This window comes from Octopus sinensis, linkage group LG1 (genome assembly GCF_006345805.1).
Source record: "Octopus sinensis linkage group LG1, ASM634580v1, whole genome shotgun sequence".
Taxonomy (NCBI): domain Eukaryota; kingdom Metazoa; phylum Mollusca; class Cephalopoda; order Octopoda; family Octopodidae; genus Octopus; species Octopus sinensis.
In genome coordinates this window covers 114,094,937-114,118,811 of record NC_042997.1, presented here as the reverse complement: position 1 = coordinate 114,118,811, position 23,875 = coordinate 114,094,937, and the positions used below count along the sequence as shown (strand labels likewise).

General features: G+C 38.0%; 1 protein-coding gene across 4 annotated transcripts in view; it reads right to left on the bottom strand.

The window, feature by feature from the left end:
• LOC115213379 (CUE domain-containing protein 1) overlaps nt 1-20,624 on the bottom strand; it is a 211,946-nt gene extending 191,322 nt beyond the window's left edge. For all 4 annotated transcript variants that reach the window (XM_036504019.1, XM_029782326.2, XM_029782334.2 and 1 more), the window contains exon 1: nt 20,309-20,624. The gene's annotated coding sequence lies outside the window, so the exon portion shown is untranslated. The remainder of the gene's footprint in view (nt 1-20,308) is intronic.
• Between the last annotated feature and the right edge of the window lie 3,251 nt (nt 20,625-23,875).

Here is a 23,875-nt window from a genome sequence, read left to right as displayed (position 1 = left end):
ACAGTGGGATTGAACCCAAAATCATAAGGTTGCAAAGTGAGCTCTTAACCACACAGCCATGGCTGTGCCCCATCTGTCAAAAATTTTCATAAAAGTTTTCCAAGTTTTAAAACACTAAACCCCTCATTAATTAAACTTGAATCAACTAATTCAGAGATAATTAAACATTTTAAAAATAAACTAACTTAACCACCACAGTACTTAATACAAATAAAAGGTCATTGAAGAAACTTAGTATACAATGGTGAGTCATCTATTTTGAAATTGGTACAAACACTAGTGTCAGAGAAAATGCTGGCGTGAGTATTTGATACGATACTCAGCACTCCGAGTTCAAAGCACACTTGGGTCAAATTTGCTTTTTGTTTTTTGGGGGTCAGTAAAAAAAGAGTATTAACCCTTTCATTACTGTATTTATTTTGGGATGCTCTGTATTTCTTTCAATTACTTTAACCCTTTCATTAGCAACCTGGCTGAAACCAGCTCTGGCTTGTAGTACAAATGTCTTGTTTTCGTAAGTTTTGAATTAAAATCTTCCCCAAACCTTAGTCATAATTTATGTTCCTAACACTAGCTGAATGATAACTAAGTTATTTTACTAAATTCTTTGTTCTATTTAAAGTAATTGAAAGAAACACATAGCATCTCAAAATGAAGGGGTTAAATATAACAAAGAATTTAGTAAAATAACTTAGTTATCATTCAGCTAGTGTTAGGAATATAAATTGTGACTAAGGTTTGGAGAAGATTTTAATTCAAAACTTATGAAAACAAGACATTTGTACTACAGAGCCGGTTTCAGCCAGGTTGGTAACGAAAGGGTTAATGCAGGGTAGTGGATTAGAGCAGTGGTTCTCAACTGGGGTCCATATAAGTCTTTGTTGTTAAAATTTATCTGCAATAAATTGGTTGTACTTCTACCATAGACAGACTATTTAAATTATTTGTACAATTCCTAATAATATTTAATTATAAACATACTATGGGATTTTTTTTAACATTGACTGGCTGAGGGTGGGGCAGCAGAGTAGAATAGAAATCAAAGGGGTCAATAGTCCAAAAATGATAGAGAATCACTGGACTAGAAGAACTTAAAGAATGTGAGACCAAATCTCGATGCTGTATTTGTTCTTGTACTTTAAGTGCTGAATCCAAACCTCAGTGACTTACTTGAGAATAACAACAAGGAAGAGTCTGTCTCTCTGTCACACTATAACATTTCATTATCAGACACAAGATCACCTCCTCCAATGCCCCATCCCCTCTCAAAAGATTTTTTTGTCCTGCAAAGTACTTGGTGACCCTGTCAATGCATCTAGTCCACACTGTAAAGTGGTTGGCATTTGGAAGGGTATCCTGCTGTAAAAACCTTGCCAAAACCGACCTCGCCTGTGCTTGTGCCATGTAAAAGGCACTAGGTCCACTCTGCTGAGTGGTTGATGTTAGGAAGGGCATCCAGCTGTAAAAATCCTGCCAAAACAATCACAGAAGTCTGGTGCAGGCTTCTGCCTGGCCGGCTCTTGTTAGACTGTTCCACCCATGCCAACATGGAAGGCAGACATTAAACAGTGATGATGAGTACCGAAAGGAGAATGATGATGATGATGAAGTGAATGATGAAACACACACAACTGGTGTAAGAAAGGTTCTGGTAATTGAGTACTTCAATTAGTAATAAAGACGTTTAATTAATTTTAAAATGTTTTTTAAGCCAAATTTCACTGTTACAATGACTATGGTAGCAAGACAAATTAATAGCTGCCATAGTGACCTCAGATTTTGAGTCATGTTGATACATAAACTAAGAACCAGTGTCAGAGGGAAGGAAAGAGGCCAAGAGGGACAAACAATAATTCACCAAGTGAAAACTTAGATTAATTTATCCTATGCAAATGTCACATGGTCACAAATCCTCCAGTTCTGAAATCCATTTTGGAAAAAAATAGGTTAAAGGAATATTTCCTCTTAAGTTTTAGTTGTCAGCAAGACGTCTGAAACAAAATATTTTAATTACCATTAATAGCTTTATTAATCTACTGCTGCTGCTTTTCTTAAATTAGCCTAAACTAGTCAAAGAGTGGGTATGCACCAAAGTCCTATTTTCACCCACTCGTTCACCTCAATATTTTAGAACTTAAAGTTTGGGAATGTCTTTTAACACTTTTGTTACTGGATTTCTGTTGAAATATACTACTTTTGTTTATCTTTTACTTGTTTTTGTCATTAGACTGCAGCCATGCTGGGGCACCACCTTGAGGAATTTCTTGCCAAATGAACCAACCTCAGTACTTATTTTTAAAGCGTGACACTTACTCTATTGGCCCCCTTTTGCCAAACTTCTAAGCTACAGGGATGTAAACACACATCTAAGTGATATCGGGATTTATGGATTCTAACCAGGAATTATCACATAATTGATCATCACTGTAGTTGATCAAAGACATTGATGTGCTTATCAGTGAATGGTTAAGATTTTTAAACACTAATTTGTTAGTGATGTAGATGTTGGAAAACTTCTAAATGAAGGAGATGAAGACATATCTCGGAATACTTTTCCTAATAGTTGTACAACTTCATCATCATCATCGTTTAATATCCACTTTCCATGCTAGCATGGGTTGGATGATCTGACTGAGGACTGGCGAACCAGATGGCTGCACCAGGCTCCAATCTTGATCTGGCAGAGTTTCTACAGCTGGATGCCCTTCCTAATACCAACCACTCCAAGAGTGTAGTGGGTGCTTTTACTTGCCAGTCAAGCGATACTGGCAACGGCCATGCTCAAATGGTAAAGCTCACTGGAACACAAATTTAGCTCTGAGGCACAGAAATCAATATCTAGGAGCCAATATCTTGTAAAATATATGTAAAAATACTTGTGTGTAATCAACTTAACTGTATTCAACATACCTATACCTGGGCAGGTGAAAGTAACATGACAACAGGTAACTATATTCACAATGTAGACCAATAATCATCATATCAACAAACTCCAACTAAATTCATGCAATAGTTATTATATTTTGATGGATTTTTTTCTACTGGATTATGTGCATTGCATCAAATTCTCTAGATTCTGAGAGGAATGGGAAATTTATATCGAAGCATAGCTGTATAGTTAAGAAGCTTATTTCTCGATCATATGGTTTCAGGTTCAGTCCCATGGCATGGCAAGTGTCTTCTATCAAAGCTCTGGATTGACCAAAACCTTCTGAGTGGATTTGGGAGACAGAAATTGAAGGAATCCCAGCGCGCATGTGCGTGCATGCGTGTGCAACTTTACCTTGAAATTGTGTGATGGTTGTACAAACATCACCATTATACAAGTGACGTTCGTTTCCAGGCTTCTGTTGTCTAAAAATCTTACATGTCTGGCCATGGGAAACACTACTTGGTTTGAAAACCAGATGAGGGTTGGTGACATGAAGAGCATTTGGCTGATAAAATCTGCCTCAAGTAGCATGGAAAAATGTATGTTAAATGGCAACAATGACGAAAGCACTGCAGAGTTTTAAGAGCTAAACTAATTAGTCAACGAGTGTTTTCACTTTTAGAATTTATGGGGGGGAGAGGTACATGGAAACATGTTCGGATGAGGGACATGAATTATGTGCAATCTTGAAATTTGAGAATACATTTCATGTTTTAACAAATCTAAACTTAAGTACAACCAAAGGTTACCATGGAGTCCAAAATAGATTTTTTTTTTTACCCCCCAAGCATTACAACAAAGAGAAGACAGCTAACAGGAAAGAGACAAAACAATATGACTAACTGTATTCACTTTATGAATATATTAAAACTTTTTTTTTTTGAAAGAACAGTTTACCAAAGCAGTTGACAAGATGGCAATCCTTTCTTTCAACTCGGGGTGGTGGGAATGTACACTTACTATATCAATAATGAACAAAACAGCACTAATCCTTTGTTAACTACAAAACTACCAGCAGTAACATCAGTTAACAACTTACTAATTATACTAATTATACAATCCAACTGCCTTTTTATTTTTCTCTTCAGGCTTCATATAATGTTGTGAAACAAAACAGTCTCTCTTTTAATTAATTTGCGAAGATACCTTGACAGCAGAAAGTTTTACTTTCCAGACTGTATTAATTCTGCAAGAGTTCAATCAGTTGGAAATGCTTCCTGAAAGTTGGTGATTTTACTTAATGACTCTTCCAACCAAAACACTTAACTGTATTCTACACCGAAGTGAAAAACAGAACACAGCAGAGTATTAATTGGATGGTCTTCAGGTTGCAGACATCAGAAATACTTTCAGTTATGAAGGCCAAGCTTTATTCTTTGTGCTGCCATATTTCTACTGAAATACACTGCTTTCACTTCAATTAACACATAAAGTACGACAGGCCATGATCGTGGCTGTCAGGCAGAGGTCGGCAGGCCACGATCGTGGCCCAGACAGGTGCATTTAGTTTATGAGCCTTTGTTGGGATCTAACGTCACTAATGACTTTTCAGGGGATGTAAAACTTGCCACCATTATATACTAAGAAGATATTTTAACCATATTTTGCGTTTTTTTTTTCGTGCATAGTGGCTGTGTGGTAAGTAGCTGGCTAACCAACCACATGGTTCCGGGTTCAGTCCCACTGCATGGCATCTTGGGCAAGTGTCTTCTGCTATAGCCCCGGGCCGACCAATACCTTGTGAGTGGATTTGGTAGACGGAAACTGAAAGAAGCCTGTCGTATATATGTATATATATATATGTATGTGTGTGTGTGTTTGTGTGTCTGTGTTTGTCCCCTAGCATTGCTTGACAACCGATGCTTGTGTGTTTACGTCCCCGTCACTTAGCTGTTCGGCAAAAGAGACCGATAGAATAAGTCCTGGGCTTACAAAGAATAAGTCCCGGGGTCGATTTGCTTGACTAAAGGCGGTGCTCCAGCATGGCCGCAGTCAAATGACTGAAACAAGTAAAAGAGTAAAAGAGTATAGTAATCTCATTTCATAAAATGTGCTCAGCAGTCCATGCTACGAAAGTGCAAATCCCAGCGCTTCATGAGTTAATTATGAAAATAGAGGATTAAATAAAATAACTGCCATTGAAAAATGGTAAACAGTTATACTACACTTTGACAATTTTCATCTGAAGCAGCTGGAGATACGATAGAACCGGCTATTGCAAGCAAAATTAAATATTGAAAAAAAGAAAAAAAAGAAACTCATTTGGCCAAATTTGGACATATGACAGTTTAACATAATATCAACGATTTATTTGGACAGTATACCCAAGAAGACCTCATACAATGTATAAACAATTACTTTTTTAAAAATAGAGTGCAATTTCAGGGCACTACGGCTGCTATTTCTAACAAGTACTTTTGTTGTTTCACCTCAATTCAACCTACATTGAACAGACTTATGATCAAAGATGTATCCCAGCTGTGACTGTGCCATCTTACTTTTCATGAGCATAATATAACCAAAACTACATCAACCAACAGGTTTCTTCCATGTTCTTAAGATGATAATGCGTGATATTAGGAAGATTTGGCTGATATTTCTAGCAGATCATTAGGGTGGGTTCTCCAGGTGGCACCAGGAACCTTGTACTCTCACTAAAACTCATGCCACAGAAGAGGAATATAGTAATGCTTACAGTTAAATTTTCATCAATATATACACACACACACACACACACACACAAAGTACTTAATTTTGAAACCGATGAAATCTATAAAAAAAAGGTTGAATTTACTAATTGTATATGTACAATGAATAAATTCAAAAATACATAAAAATTAAATAAAAACCCTCACAGCAGCTGTTATTTCTATGGGTTTTTTTATGTAATTTATATATATTTTTTTGTTAATTTTATTATATCAAAACAAAGAATATATATAAATTCCGCATCAGCTGTATGTAATGATAAACCGAAAACGAAACAAATCGATGTCATACTTTAATTAGGAGATCTCTCTCTCTCTCTCTCACACACACACACATGTACAAACAACACATACAAAAACATGCATACATTTTTCTCCTACTCGTTGCAGTCATTTGGTTCCAGCTGTGCTGAAGCACCATATTGAAAGGTTTTTGGTTAATAAAATGACCCCACTAGTTAAGTCTCTTTTAACCAAACAGCCGAGTTATCGGAACATAAATAAACCAACACAGTTGTCAAACGGTGCAAGATAAACGCAAAGTTGCTTGCGTGCACACACATACAATTATTGGTGGAGGTAAAGAATACGTACACCACCGGCTTTCGGTGTAACAAAAACCTGAACCCTAACCACCGGGTGTACATATTCTTTACCTTCGCCCAAATATTACCACCACCACCACCACCACCAATACCGGATATCTCTATATTTTGCTCCATCTATACCGGATGTCGCTTCTCCCACCACCATTATAGGTGTCTACTCTTCGAACCCCGCTCTTCAATACGCTATTTCACCATGCATTACCCCTCTCTCGATATCCTACGTTCTACTTGCCTAGAACCTGTCATCATTTCTCTGAACCACCCCTCCCCACTGGTGCTCCCCTATATTTCTGCACCCCCCCCCACATAAAAAGCACCATCCGAACGTGGCCGATGCCAGACCCCTCTGGCGCCTGTGCAGGTGGCACGTAAAAAACACCCACTACACTCGCGGAGTGGTTGGCGTTAGGAAGGGCATCCAGCTGTAGAAACACTGCCAGACTAGACTGGAGCCTGGGGCAGTCCCGAGCTCCCCAGACCCCGGTCGAAACCGTCCAACCTGTGCTAGCGCGGAAAACGGACGTTAAACGATGATGATGATGATGATATAGATGCACGCGGGGCGAGCTTCTGTACAGTTTCCGCTTCCAAAATTCACAAATCTGTCCACAGAGTGTTGGTCGGCCTGGAGCTGTAGTTGAAGAACTTTGCCCAAGGTAGGTACCACAAAGTGAAACTGAACCCGAAGCAAAGTGGTTAACAAGCGAACTTCTTAACCACACAACCATGTCTGCATGCCTTACACAAAACTATTACATAACATTACATATAGAGAAAGTATAATCATTACATTATCTTCAGTAACAAAACCCCACAGACTCACGACATACAACAAACACTTCATAAGTGAAGTTCATCGCCAGTATAGTCAGGTATGGCTATTGCGGCAAGATGCTTGCTTCCCAACCACACGGTTCCCGGTTCAGTCTCACTGCGTGGCACATTGGGCAAGTGCCTTCCACCATAGCCTCGGGTCGAACAAAGCCTTGTGAGTGGATTTGGTAGGCAGCTGGCAGAAACATTAGCAGGCAGAGTGAAATGCTTAGCGGTATTTCGTCTGCCATTAAGTTCTGAGTTCAAATCACGCCGGGGTCGACTTCGCCTTTCATCCTTTCAGGGTCGATAAATTAAGTACCAGTTATATACTGGAGTCGATGTAATCGACAATCCCTTTCTCTGTCCTTGTTTCTCCTCTCTATGTTTAGCCCCTTGTGGGCAATAAAGAAATAAGAAACTGAAAGAAGCCCGTCATAGGTGTGTGTGTGTGAGAGACCACTGCTTGATAACCGGTGTTGGTGTTTACGTCACTGTAAGCTAGCGGTTCGGCAAAAGGAGACGATAGAGAGAGTACCAAGTTTTAAAAAAACCAGGTCGATTCATTCGACTAAAAATTTCTTCAAAGCGGTGCCCCAGCATGGTCACAGTCTTAATAACTGAAACAAAATAAAAACTACGGAAAATTTAATCATTACATTATCCTCTGTAACAAATCCTACCTCCTCCACGCAATCACGATGTACAACAAACACTTCGTAAAGTGAAGTCCGTCGCCAATATAGTTTTCTCTCTTCATTACAGAACGTTTGTTTGTCCAACACAAAATTAAGCAGAAATTTTAGACACCGCGATTTTCAAGGACATCTCAATCTAATTAACAAGTGAACAGATGGATTTATATTTAGTCACACTGAACCAGTTCTTCACACCGTGTAGGAGGTTCACTGAAGACGTACATCTGTAATTAATCACAAAGGACCAACGTCTGTTGTTTTGTCTGTCTGGGTGTGCGCGCGAGTGCGTTTAATTTGCTGTTGCTGTTTAGCCCCAGGTTAGCCTTGAGAGGGTAGACCTATGATTATAGATGTTTCAATGTCTAGAACAATGTATCCTACCGTTTTCCAAGACGGCGAAAATGTGATATGAGCAAAATTTCGTTTGTTATTTCGAGCATGCCAAAACTCCTTGGATGGCTCGAGGTGTGGTTTCTTAATTTTACGAGTATCTTCTAAATCAATGGTTTTCAACCGAGGTTGGGGGGGGGGGGGGCATATAAGATTTTTCGTGGTCCGCAAATTGAGGCTCTGCAGTAGTATTAAACAGCTTTGTGAACATTTTACATAGTTCAACAGGTTTCCGGTCACTGAAACGTGTTCTGTCGAAGGATGTTGCTGTTACACACCTACACAAGCGTATGTGTGTGACAAATAAAATAGGAAGTTTGAAAGAAGCGTCTATAAGACTAGTTTTTAAACATCGAATGGTTGCGGGAGGGGGGGCACCAGAATAAAATAGCAATCAAAAGGATCCATAAATAAATTTTTTTAAATGGTTGAGAACAGCGTGACTGTGTGATAAGAGGCTTGCTTCCCAACCACATGGTTCCGGGTTCAGTCCCATCGCGTGACACCTTAGGCATGTGTCTACTATAGCCTGGGACCAACCAAAGCCTTGTGAGTGAATTCAGTAGACAGAAACTGAAAAGAAGCCCGTCGTATGTGTGCGTGTGTGCGTATCCACCATCGCTTGGCAACCGATGTTGGTGGGTCTACGTCCCCGTAACTTAGCGGTTCGGCAAAAGAGTGATAGAATAAGTACTAGGCTTACAAAGAAATCCTGGGGGGCGTAAAGGCGGTGCTCCAGCATGGCCGAAGTGAAATAACTGAAACAAGTAAAAGAATAAAAATAACCCTTGATCTATACAGAGACCAACACACCAAGAGCAGTAGGCTGGTGAGTGGCAAGCGTATATATATATATATATATATATATATATATATATATATATGTATGTATATATAAGGGTTATTACACTGCAGCCTATACAACCATCCGCGGCATTATGTATTGTAACGTACAGTCCTCAGATAAATAGAAAAATAAATCTCTACTTGGCCGTTTGAGGGGAACTCTGAAATAACTGTCTTCAAAATTCCCGAGGTGAAGAAGAAGAGTTCGGAGTTTCCGTCACTCATTTCCTTTTCTAATATCCCTGTAAACGCAGGGATATTAGAAAAGGAAATGAAAATCACGATTCTGTGAGAGAGAAAAAAAAAGAACTGTTTTTTAATATTTTGCTTATTGTCCATTCCTTTCCTAGAAGAGATGGGACTTCGAAAGGCTACTATTCCAAAATTCCACCATCGTTTGAGAACGTCTACTTGCCTACATGCTATAAATCTACTTTGATCAAAATTAACCTTCTAGCTCACAACAACAATAAGCATTTTATAATTAAATCACGTTTTTAATTACAAATTAGTTACATAAAACAGTCGCAATCTCTCCTAAAACTTATCCAACTGGTCCCGTTCGTCATTGGAGTTTACAGCAAACTAAAATAACCCATATTAAATTCCTACTTTAAACTGTTTATCATCATCATCACACGGTTCCCCATTTCACAGACACAATATACAGGTTTTGTATAAATCGAACACTCCATACGCGTTTGTGTGGAAAAAACGTCCATGTTCATACATAATTAAAGACAACGGCTATGTTATGCGACTTGCTTTTGAATTCGGAGTCAATTTATATATTTTACCTACAGCAAAAACATCCAATCTAATTTCACTGTTTTCCTCTTATTTCTAATGAGGAGAGAAACTATTGATGAACAGGTAATATATTTGTGGTTAATCTAATCTCAGAGGCTAATAGAATTGGCTAAAGAAAAGATTAAGAAAACGCTGAATTCGAAATATATTTAAGATATATCCAGGAATACAACTCTATTAGTGCTTTCGCGTTTAATCTAATAATAATCACAACAACAACAAAACAAAAACGTACTATTGCACTAAGAATAACTTCCGGCTGTGAATTCATCCTTCATCAAGCAAGTCTTCAGATTTTCAAGAGCAAAAAACATTGGTTAGAACTGAATGTACGTCAAAGAGAAGTTTTACGTAAATAAGCTGAAGTAAGGAAGACAGTAACGGGCGTAAATTGCCCTAAAACATGATACCAAAGCTACACCCACGACATCATTCTGAAATTTCTTGGAAACCGCTGTTAAATGAAAAAAAAAAAATTACAATGAATGGTAGGGCGGTGGTCACCAGAGACCCCCAAAACGGATCTTTTCACTTTGACCAACAGATTTTTAAAATAATTCTATATAACTAAAAAAGTTTTAACTTCGTGCACTGGTAGAATGTGTTTATAAAATATCTTTTTCTCTTGGCTTTCTTGAGAAAATTCTGTAGTTTGTAACATATTTGTTGTTTAATTTCTTGCATTTCGGCAATTTCAACCAATCAATGACGTTTATTGAGGTGAAAACATTTTCTGGCGGCGTCATATGAAAATGTCCCTGTTACATATTATATATTTGTTTAAGAAACAGATTGGGTTTATTTACATTTCTGAAGAAAAAAAGATACCCTTCCCCCACCCCTAACCTTAACCCTAAAACAGATTGAAATGCAATAGATCGATACTAGGAGAAATTATTTTAAAAATCTGCCGGTCAAAGTGAAAAGATCCCCCAAAACACACACATTCTCACGATCCACCAGTTCTTCATCCAGTTCAAGCAAGTTTAGTAAAGCAACTTATGCGAAGCCAAAAGCATTTAATCTTCATACAGACGACGGTAAGCCTTTTTAATTGAAAAGGCTGTGAGATTTAAAACTTTTTTGCTAAATTAATCACAAGAAAGTTCATTTGAAAGCAATAATAATGCGACGAAAGACTTATCCTCCTAGAGGGGAGGGAAAACCAGATTTAAATTTACCATGTCTGTATTTCAGAAGTTATTTTGGCACCGAGCGTGATCGTTACCAGCGTCGCCTTACTGGCACTCGAGACCGTACTAGTAGGGTATTAGAGCGTGATCGTTGCCAGAGCGGCTATCTGGCCCCCGTGCCAGTGGCACGTAAAAGACACCATTCGAGCGTGATCGTTACCAGCATCGCCTTACTGGCACCTGTGCCGGTGGCATGTGTAAGATTCGAGCGAGGTCGTTGCCAGTACCGCCTGACTGGACCCCGTGCTGGTGACACGTAAAAGCACCCACTACACTCTCGGAGTGGTTGGCATTAGGAAGGGCATCCAGCTGTAGAAACTCTGCCAGATCAAGATTGAAACCTGGTGCAGCCATCTGGTTCGCCAGCCCTCAGTCATTCGTCCAACCCAAGCTAGCATGGAAAGCGGACGTTAAACGATGGTGGTGATGATTTTAGAATCAAGCGTAAAAAAATATTAATCAAGTACAAGGAGTGATATAATCGATCATGTTCTATGAAAGCAGAGCCCCAGCATGGCCACAGTTCATTATGCAAAATGACCAAAAGGATATACGATAAATGAACAGACGTTATATTTCCGTCGGTACACACACACACACGTGTGTGTGTTAGAAATAATTAAAGGGTTATTAAATACCAGCCGCTTCCATCAGATTGTTGATCAGTGTATAATCACTACAAAGTCACCCAGCATCGTTTCATCATCAAGGACTGACCCCACCCTGACCCTCACACCACACACACACCCTCACGAACTCGCGTTTCTCAACAGAGCAGAAATACCGCCAAGTTGCATGTATTGCTCACTGCTTGCTCTTGCTAGCAAACGTTTCACCTTTGATCCATCCGAAACAGTTTAATATCTCACTGACGCCATCCACCTACGTATATCCCTCCACACACACACACCTAACACTAACCAAAAATCCCTGCCACCCAACATCTACACTGTAACTGTAGATACGACGAACACTGCCTACAATATCACCAGAAAGAAACTATACTCCACCACCACGTTTACCCACCACCTAAACGCATACAAGACGACCAATAGGAAAGTAAAGGATGTTTTCGTGCACTGTGCGGCTTATAATGTCTGGCTTCCCACTTTGCAACTGAACCTTCTGGTCCCTTGCCAATAGGATCTCTCTACTAACTGAGCAGAATCCTCCTACCCGCCAACAGAGTTCTGTAAATAGCACACATTGGTTGTTGTTTTGCTTCCAATTCTACACACACAAATTTTCCCCACCTCAACTACACAGTCACCAGGGGCGAAAACTCCTGTCATCGTTCCAAGTCAACAAGGTGACAAGTCCAGACGTCTCCAGAGTTGGTTCTTATCAACACTAAACTTGTCCACATTTATTTTTCTACCCGGATCTATCCCAACCTTCTACAGTTACAATCTAACGATGAAGGCTTTTAACATCGAGTGTCCCATTTCAGAGAATACTTTCTTTAATAAAAGAGAAATTTAAAGATTTCATTCTGCTATGTCTGGGGAGAGTCATTTTCTTTTTTTGTCTTATAATGTAACACACTCACCGGTAAAATTTCCACTTAATTCTTATTTTCCTAAAATTTTCGTTGCATCTTGCAACCTGTTCAATAGCCTTGACTCTCTTGGAGATTCAAAAGAATTTCATTTGCCGAGTCCTCTTTCTACAATAGCCAGCGACGTTCTTGGAAAATGGTAGAGAAAATAAGTCTTAAATAAATATAGCAATCTTAATTACTTCAAATACGACTTCCACTTCTCAATCACGAACAGCATCCACTTTGATAATTATTTGTATTAATTTACAAGCAAGATAAAAGTTTACTTTTTTTTAAAGTTACTCTACGACAAACAGTCATCTGACTAAAAGAACATTTTTAATTGTTCTACAAAACAATAAGAGACCATATGTTGCTTCAACTGTGTATAACTGTGTCCTGGTAAGGGACAGCAAGGGGAGATGGTCGCTGTTTCAACTGCTTTTATCTCGTCAAGTGTGGGAGACGATGAATCTTAGCAATTATTCTAACAAACACAATTCCTCAAATAAACACACGTGGTGTTATTTATTGCATCACATTCATGGGTACTGGAGGAGACAGAAGTTTAGGGTCTCTAATTCTGCCAAACAGAATCCATTTTATCTCAAATATTTTTAAAGACATCAAGGCAAATAGGAAAACACCAATACATAAATTACTCGTTAAAACAATCTACCTTTTACTTGTTTCAGTCATTAATTAGTCTGCAGCCATGCTGGGGCACCACCGCCTTGGATAATTGTTAGTTGAATAGATGGACCTCAGTACTTATTTCTATTTTAAACCTTGTAGATATACTTTTGCAGAACCGCTAAGTTACAGGGACGTAAATATACCAACACCAGATGTCAAGCAGTGCTGGAAAACAGACAACTACACACACACGACGGACTTTCAGTTTCCGCCTAGTATATCCACCCAGAAGGCTTTGATCGGCCTGAGGCTATAGTAGAAGATGCTTGCCCAAGGTGCCACACAGCAGGACTGAACACGGAACCATGTGGCTAGAAAGCAAGCTTCTTATCACACATCCACACCTGCGCCTACATCCCACACGTAACGACTGGGCGGTAGATTTACTCAGGTAATGTCACATTCTTTGACTCTGGTCTTCTCAATAACTAATTCTGTTACATCTGACGGAACAAACTTTGGCTCGGCAAATCAAAATGTTTCAAAGTCAAACCTAATGGGGAAAACCCTATGAAGAAGACATTCCAGCCCTGTTGATCTCGTCTTTTACATATCCGAAACTACATTGTAAATTTGTTTCTTTCGGTTTCTTTTATAGATGATATGATAGAGTGATCGTGAGGAAGATTCAACTGCTATTTTTAGCAGGCCAAATGACCACATAGCAGCTCCCTTGCTGCCTCGGTAATGATGGCATCCCGCTCATATTAACCCTGACTGAGTACGTTTGTGATCAAAGTTAGCCCTGATTGAAAAGACTACCGATCAATGCCGGCCATGACTGAACAGGCTTATAATCAAAGTTAGCGCTATGTTAAGTCTGACTGAACAAACCTATTGGTCAGATCTATAATCAATAATGCTTACGCCATGACCATCCCATCTTTTATTTTCTCTGTATCCAAGGCTACGTGATTCTGGATATATATGTTACATACTTTTAAAGATTTGACAGCTATTTCTAGCAAGTCAAGTGACTACTTTGATCTAATTGAAAGATTTTCAAAAGGTAAGATAGAGCCTGGAAAAAGTACTTATACACACAAATCAACCAAGGGGCTTCAAAGTGGTCGCTTGAGTCATTAAAAATAATTACCAAATCGTCCTCAAATCACACCCCTAGCATCTTCTAAAAACAATCAAAGCTACCCTGGATAATGTACTCCTCTCCTCTCACCACAAGAAGACATGATGATCGTGGCTGGAATGACTGATCGAAGACAGGTCTGCTAAAAGGACGGACCCAGAGCTAAACAACAATTTTTATAGATATCTATTCTGACATAAACCTAGAGAAGATAAAACTTCAAATAATATAGTTGTAGGTAGTATGCTGGTTGGCTCTCTCTCTCTCTCCCTCCGTAAACTGCCAGTGGATGTGTTAGCAATGGGCTCTTCTAACAAGCTGAATGAAAACATTCTAGATTCATTCATTTTTCAAGAACTAACGTATACAACTACCTTCCTTCCTTCTTCCTTAATCTACAAGAACATTCAAATACCAAACCAAAAATAGTGGTGATTGATCCGCTTTGATTAGTTCGTTGCCGCAGTTATCGCTAGGATAAGCAATTAAATAACAATCTTTATGCCAATTCTTGTAAATTCCGAAAGTGCATCTGTTAGAGTATGTGTACTGTAGATGCATTTGGGCGAGTGTACATAAGCAGGTTTGAGAGAAAGGGAGAGAGGGAGTGTGTGTGTGTGTGTACATACATATAAATATACACACATATGTATACACAGTGTTTGTTTTTCAGTACAGTTACATAAAAAGTCGACATTTACTGAAAGATCACTCAATACGTTTGAGTAGAGTATATATTTTATATTTTACTGTCTATAAATAAAAGGTTGACAGTGACTTCGGAGTTTCAACAACTGCCCTCGCCAGACAGTAAGATAAAGGAGACTAAGCTGAAACTTCGAAGTCACTGTCGGATTTAGATGAAAAGAGACCCTCGGCTTTTTCACTTACGAGGTCGTTACCAAAAGGCCCGTGATATTGTACACCTTGGTTGAGGCCCCTAAAATTTGAGGCCATAGACGCCAACCTGTCAACCTTTTCCTTGTACAAATCATATATATAATGCATACTGGGGGAGGGCATTTTGTCATTTTGGATATGCTGCATTGAAAACATGACGATATTGTTATTTTTTTTATTATCCATGCTCCTAGACTTTCAACTAGATGAGACGAGAAACAAACTTTAATGTTTCTCGCAAACTGCTAAGAACTCAGGAAAATGTGAAAAACACTTGGATGAAACGATAACACTAGAAAACAGTCCTGTTCTCAATACAACATACACGTGTGTGTGTGCACGCATACACACGTACATGCTAAGCATTAAGACAGCAGATGCGATTTACACTTCACTAAATTCAAATAGAAAACCCGTAACAGATACCGGCTGAATAATCCAACAGTTGATAGATCCATTGGTAGATCTAAATAATAACTGACATTACAAGAGAGAGGAGGAGAGAGAGATACTGACACAGGCAGATGAAAGAGAGATGGACAGATATAACGAAAGAGAACAGAGAGAGGTTCGTTAAATGGGAGTGGTGGTATGTCATTAACATACGTGCCTACATCCGAGTACCTTTCAAAAACAAAAAAAAGGTAGAAGGGAACGAAAAAGATAAAGAATGGATGGGGAAAGAAAAAGGATAAAACAGTGATAAGATAAGGAAAGGTCGGGAAGAAAAAGGAGAGATAGCTTAAAGAGAAAAATTGGCAGAGAAATTGGAAGAGTGGGTGTGAGAAAAGGAAGGAACTATCGGTCTGAGAGGAGAAATAAATGGTGTTGGGAGCCAAGATGAAGAACAGATCAGATGGACAGAAAAATGGAGAGGAGAAACTGTTGTTATATTTTCACGTCTTGCTCGTTGGATAGGAAGGAAATCGAACTGGGCAAATATTAAAAAAATAATAATAAATAAAAGCAAAGAAATGGAATTTAATTCCATTGCGATGAACTAATTTTTCATACGTTGATCTATCATCATAGCTTTTTTTGTTGTTGTTGTTGTTTTGTATATTTTTTACAAGCACGAATCATGCCAATACATTCATGAGTCGAGAATGGGTGAGAGAACGGTGAAGGCGGTTGTGGAACTTGAAAATTCGAATATTTTACCAATGATGTGGAGTGAAGGAAGAGAGGAAGGCGGTGGAAAATCTATATGTGAAAATGAATGTTCATTCACAAAAGAAGGGAAAAAATGATTAGTAGCTTGCATGCTCCGAGTCAATAGAATTTTAGATAAGGCTGTTTGTAACGTTTCGAATAGTGTACACAATAGCCACGTGTATGTATCAGAAACATATGTAGGTGTGTGTGACAGTAAATGTATACGGTTGGCTTATATTCAGTTGTGTTTGGGGGGAGTTTTTAAATCTATAAATGAAGTACATATTCTTGGTTATTAAGACCTTAAGTGAGGGGCATTTAGTTTAACGACTGACATGGTGGAATCTAGAAATAAATCTACTACAAAGACAGGTCTATTGAAAATGAACAAAAAAGAAACGAAAATGCCTTCAGTTTAGCTAAAAAAAAACAATTAAGAGTTAAACACAACAAAATGTAAGATCGCGTTTGCAAAATGACTAAGTTTTCAGCGGAAAAGTGAAAGAATTTTTAGCATTTTATCTCGGTATTTCTTTTAATTACACCATCTTTACAATTGTTGAACTGGGGAGTAAAATAAAATCCTTTAAATTTAGTCTACTAAATTTTGTTTTCTAATTCTGTTTCCTTACAAATTGTTTTCTTATATGGAATCTAACTGTTGAAGGAATATTGAACAGAATTCGATTTTTAAGAAATGTTTAAAGAAGGGATATAGAAAATGGGCAGTTTCGGACGTATTCAAACTTTGGGTGCTGTTATTTTATTTTATTTTATTTTATTTTTGACAACCAACTCGACTGAATCGGTTGTTTCGAAGTTCTGTGGGCTTTCTTGACAGTCTTCACAAATATTCTTCAGACGAGAAAAACTTCTTTAAACTATTACATCTTATTAAACATCAACACAAAAATTTTGAATTCCCTGTTTCCCTGATCCAGCAATTCAAAAAGCAGTGAAAGAGAAATCCCTTTTTTTGCGTGTAAATTATTCCCGCCGCGAATATGAACCACGATGAATCCTGAATCATTTTGTAACTGTTACACAAACCTAAGTCTTAAACATACTTAAAAAATTCCTCAGCATGAACAATTATTTTCGACCACGTCTCTCGAAAGTTAATAGGTCTGCTAACAGTTAAAGTCTGCAATTAAACGACAAATTCCAAGATTTATTTCTGATAGTAGATTATTTGGGTATTTCCATTTTACTCTGATTCCTGTAAAATTCGTCACGGCCTAACCTTTCGTTCCAAAACAGGCAAAACTATTTATGACCTTTACAATAACAAAAATTTGGGAAATGAGTACAAAAAAATGTTTATTTTTGCTACCCAAGAGGAATCCAGATAGCATTTGACTTATTTCATACATCCATGTGTGTGTGAGTTCTCTCACACTTTTAACTCAGTTACCACGCTAACTTAGGAAAGAAGCAATTTCAAATATTACAGTGAAGTAAACGGAAGGAAGAATCTCTCTGCCCTGTCTGTATTCCATTTTCCGCCGATTCTTCTAATTAGATGACAGCCGACTTCACATAGATGTGCGCCGAACACACACCACCGAACCATAAATTTAATACATTGAAGCCAATGGCGTTGGGAACAAACATCAAAGTGACTGGCTCCGGGAACCACAAGAAAAAGATGAAATATGCAACATAATAAAGTCTGGGGGACGAAATACGAAAACATTCCTAAGTTTATGGCAGTAAAAGAAACCTTAATAACGTTCATGTTGGTTAATTAATCCGGTTTTAATTCAAAGGGGTAATAAAGGATGGTAATAGCAGCTTGACTAAGGAGTATCGCATAACACTAATTGTAAATGATAACATTATTTCTGAAAAAGAGAAATAAAAGTATTTGATTTGTGTAACATATGTGATCATAATTATTTTATTTAAAAGACTAACAGAGCACCCAGTTATGAAAAAAGCTCAGTAGCTTTTTTCGTTTGTTTTTTGGGGTTTTTTTTAACATTCGACAGGTATGTTCCTCCCACTACAACACGGAAGACTTACGATTACATCGATAAATCGATAATGAAACAACAATAATACATTACTAACAGGGTTTGGCTATGAATGAGCAAACGACCAGCTAACTACCTCGCATCATCACTACCATCGTCATCATCATCGACAACAACAACAACATCATCATTCCAAGCTGCGTCGAAGAGAGAAGGAAGCTGGAAATAAATACAAACATATGTCTGCAACTTGTGTTCTTAAAAAACTCTACACACACATGTTGGTTTCGGGGGGCTGAAAATAAACGACTGTACGAATTTATAACATTTGGCCGACTTGCCTTTTTTCCTTTTTCTTTCTATCCTTTACATCAACCCCTTTCTACAAACAGCACCTCCGCCCCCCGTCAACTGTCAAACAGTGAAATTCCTCGAGGCGGGAGAGAAAGATGGGAATGTAGGTCTACGTGTAACCCTATTAGTTTACAATACACACACACAATATTTATCATATATATGTACATATATGTATGTACGTATATATGTATATGTGTATGTATGTATGTATGTACACAACAGCTATGTGCGGCCGTTTCCAACGGCTCTTATGCATCAGACGTGCCCTGAAAGATTTATATGCACAAACTACAAAGAAACAAACAAACAGACAGACATTGTTTATGTCACATGGGATAAATGAAAATGTAGCAAATAACATCCATTCACACATTCGTGTGGGAGGATGACAAAACGAAGTTACTCGAACAACAAAAGGATTTTTTTGAATATCTCCTTTTTTCTTTTCTTTTTTCTTTCCAGTCCTGAATTTGAAATTAAATTCATTGGAATTTATAGTATAGTGAGATTAATGCTAACAATAGCCATATATATATATATATATATATTATATATATATATATATATATATATATATTGAGATAGAAAGAAGGAAAAACCCAGGGTGCTTGTTAAATGTAAATTGGTAACCAAGTGTTGCAGTTGAGAAGGAAAGACAGTTTTATCTTAAGCTAATTCTTCAGAGATAAATATATTTATTCGGTGGTGAGGAGAGAGAACGAAAACACTCGACACACTACAAATAAGTTAATAGTTCTGTTATTTCATTCATTAATTAATCTTCAACAAAATGAAATTTGGTAAATATGTATGGGAACAATATAGCATCAAACTTATAATTTTTTTTTTAAATGAACTAGCAGAAAGGCTTGTTTCTCTCAAATGGTTTTAATTTGATTCCAGGTCTCATTTAAATGGTTCATGTTTGTCAACGTTAATTACATTACATGATAGCATGTGTGTGTATTTGTGTGTTGGGAGAGCAAAAACAGCTTATTTGACTAATAATTCCATTGTTACAAGTGTTTTAAATATGTTTTTGCTGTAATCAGCGATGTTAGAAAGAGAGAAAGAGAATAGTGAGCATGTACGGCCAGGCCAATGTGACCACCACCTTGTACTCATCATGTCTTTTACAGAAAACATCAAACCAAAATTGGGATGGTGCAGAACTGTTGAAACATCTCACTCTATTATAAAACTGATGTTTAGTTAACTCTACTTTTCTTATTCTTCACCTCAAAGTGTGGCAATGGAACGGTAAAAAAGAGGAAAAACTTCCTTCTTTAATTCTTTCATCTCCTCACTCACCACCATCAGTAGAAGAACTGAGATTGAAGAAATGCAAAATAAAATTGTTGACATTCACGGTTTTAATAACATTATATAAATGGACACATGCAAGAACAAGTATGTATGTGTGTGTATATATATATATATATATATATATAATATATATATATATATATAGGCAGAAGAACCCCACATGCATGTTACTACAGTTTAAATTCTTAAAATCAAAAGTTAGTTCATTTTTGAAGTATATATACATATATATGGACACACTCACACAACACGCACACAAATTGGTTTTCTTACCTTATGTTGTTTCCAGTTGAAATTTTTCTTTGGACAGTTTTGTAAACGTAGAAAAGAAACCTCGTAGCCAAAATTCGGTGAATTTGTGTATATAGGAAATGTCTATATATACTATCATAAATATAGTATTACAACACTATACACATCTTGTCAGATAAATTTTGGTTAAGCAAGAGAGGGAGAGAGAGAGAGAAGTAAGGATGGAAGAGAGAGAGAGATGGAACTAGAGAGGAGTAGAGAGATAGAAGTTGGATTACAGAGGGTGAGAGAGAGATGGGTGGAACAGGAGAGAGAGAAGAATGGAATGAAGGAGGGAGAGAGAAGAGAGGCCGAGAAGTAGGGATGGAACGAAAGTTAGAAAGAGAGAAGTTACATTTCACAGCACCTTCTGCTTTCTAAATCTGGGGATTTGTTCCAATGACGAGGCACGATCTCTCTCGCCTCTGCTACAAAAACACAAACAAATGGATTGATTGAAGTTTTCATGTAGAATCAATGAAACTTGATGATGGTCATCGTCGGTAAAATGAGAAGAGGCGCACATTCACCCGCCTGTCTATTCATCAATTAACTTTCTTTCTCTCTTTTTCTGATGATGTGAAATAGTAGTAGTAGTAGTTAGTTGGTAGTGAGTTTTATACTCACTAACCTACATCTGTGGGAAGTGTACAGCATCCAAACCACACTCGACTGTTAAGACGATAAACCAGACTATGTAGCAACCGGAAGTAATGTAAACGTCATAAAGCGACATGTTTTATACGGACCATTACGGAATGTACCGAATTCAACCGACCATATCTGGTCTAAAAAAAATCTTGCGGCAAATTGTTGGACACATCTAGTACTTTACATTTCTATATTTCAATATGTTAGATATATAGGAGGACTTGTTGCTTGCTGAACTGATATATCTGAACTTAGATATTAAGGCTTTTGCTATAAGCATTTTCTAAAGTTAGACGAAGTTTTTAGCTGTAAAAATAACCAAATTACTTCAAGCCCTACAGAAAACCGGTTTGAATTCATGTAGTATGGAAATTTGGAAACTACAGTAACGTGTAAATCACAACGATTTAAATGTTCAACGAATTACCTATGTCTAAGCAGGAAACAGGTTCTTTCCTGGAATGTTTCAATCAAAATTCTTTCTCAGAATTAGTCAATGAGAAGAAAGAAAGGCAAAGTCAAGCCTGATAGATTTCAGTTCACAATATAAAGAGGTACACGACTCTGTCACAATTTCTATGAGCCATTGGACCAGGGATTCTCAACCATTTTTTTTTTTATCTATGGACCCCTTTGATTATTTTTGTATTCTGGTGGATCCCCAGAGCTATTTGATGTTTAAAAACTAGTGTTATAGAAACCTCTTTCAAAATTCATGTTTTGTTTGTAATATATTAAACTTGTGTAGATTGAACTATCTCTTTTATTTGTTTCAGTCATTTGACTGTGGCCATGCTGGAGCACTGCCTTTAGTCGAACAAATCGACCCCGGGACTTAGTCTTTGTAAACCTAGTACTTGTTCTATCAGTCTCTTTTGCTGAACTGCTAGATTACAGGGACATAAACACACCAGCATCGGTTGTCAAGTGATGGTGGGGGGGACAAACACAGACACACAAACATATATATATATATATATACGATGGGCCTCTTTCAGTTTCTGTCTACTAAATCCACTCACAAGGCTTTGGTTGGCCCGAGGCTATAGCAGAAGACACTTGCCCAAGGTGCCATGCAGTGGGACTGAACCCAGAACCATGTGGTTGGCAAGCAAGCTACTTATCATACAGCCACTCCTGCACCTGTAAAATGTTAGAGAAAGAAACCCAGCTGTTTCTTTGCAATACATACATCTAGAGCAAAATTATAAATTATTTCAGGGGCTCTTAAAATGCTGTTGTGGATCCCTAATTTACTATTTTTTGTGTGTTGAAACCCCCCCACCCACACACACACACTACCACCACCAAATCTTATATGGACCATCAGGAACCTTATGGACACCGGCTGAGAAAAACACTGCACTAGACCAAACGTTACCTTCATTCATCTTTTTACTTATTTTAGTCATTGAGATCATGGCCATGCTACAGCACCACCTTGAAGGGTTTTGTTGAAATCGAACACTGTACTTATTTTTAAGTCTAGTACTTATCCTATCAGTCTCTTTAACTGAACCACTAAGTTACAAGGATGTAAACAAACCAACACCAGTTGTCATAAAATGTTAAGGAACAAACACATGCATATATATATGTTTATATGTAGCATCATCATCATCATTTAACGCTCTTAGTCTGTGCTGGCATGGGTTGGATGGTTTGCCCAAGGCTGGTAAGCTGAAGGACTGCATCAGACTCCAGTCTTGTGTGACATGTTTTCTACAGCTGAATGCCCTTGCTAACACCAAACACTCTGAGAATGTAATGGTTGCTTTTACATGCCACCAGCATGGGTACAAGTTGCATGACACCAGTATCTGCCATGACTATGATTTCACTTGACTTGATGGGTCTTCTTCTCAAGCACAGCATATTGCCAAAGGTCTTGGTCATTTGTCATTGCCTCCATGAGGCTCAGTGCTTGAGAGGTGCCTTTTACATGCCAGATACACAACACTGGCATCAACCCCATTGCCTCAGTGAGGCCCAATGCTCAAAAGGTGCTTTTTATGTGCAGTGGAAACAGTGGGACTAAGCCACACGGATTCTTAACCACACAATCATGCCATACTCAATTGAGGTGTCTTCAGTTGTAAGTTCTTATTTGAAAATAATATTTATTTCTTTATTGCCCACTGGAGGCTAAACATAGAGGAGACAAACAAGGACAGAGAAAGGGATTAAGTTGATTACATCAACCCCAGTGCGTAACTGGTACTTATTTAATCAACCCCAAAAGGACGAAAGGCAAAGTCAACCTCAGCGGAATTTGAACTCAGAACATAATGGCAGATGAAATACCACTAGGCATTTTGCCCAGCATGCTAACATCTTTGCCAGCTCGCCACCTTTAATGGGATTATTTATTGCCCACAGGGGTTTAAACATAGAGGGGACAAACAAGGACAGACAAAAGGATTAAGTTAATTACATCGACCCCAGTGCATAACTGGTATTTATTTAATCAACCCCGAAAGGATAAAAGGTAAAGTTGACCTCGGCGGAATTTGAACTCAGAACGAAATACTGGCAGATGAAATACTGCTAGGCATATCGCCGAGCATACTAACGATTCTCCCAGCTCGCCACCCTTATTTGAAAATAATATTGGTTTGCATTAATTAAACACAACGTTCCCTTTTCTAAAGTAACTGGCATTCTATTGGTCGTGATGGTGAGTGATCCAGTTTATCCGATCAACAGAACAGCCTGCTCATGAAATTAATGCACAAGTGGTTGAGTACTCCACAGACAGATAGCTCTCAGTGAGATTCAGTGTGACACAGAATGTAACAAGGCTCATTTTTGCCAGCTGAGTGAACTGCAACAAAATGAAATAAAGTGTCTTGCTCAAGGCCACAATGCACTGCTGGGAGTCGAAATCACGACCTTTTG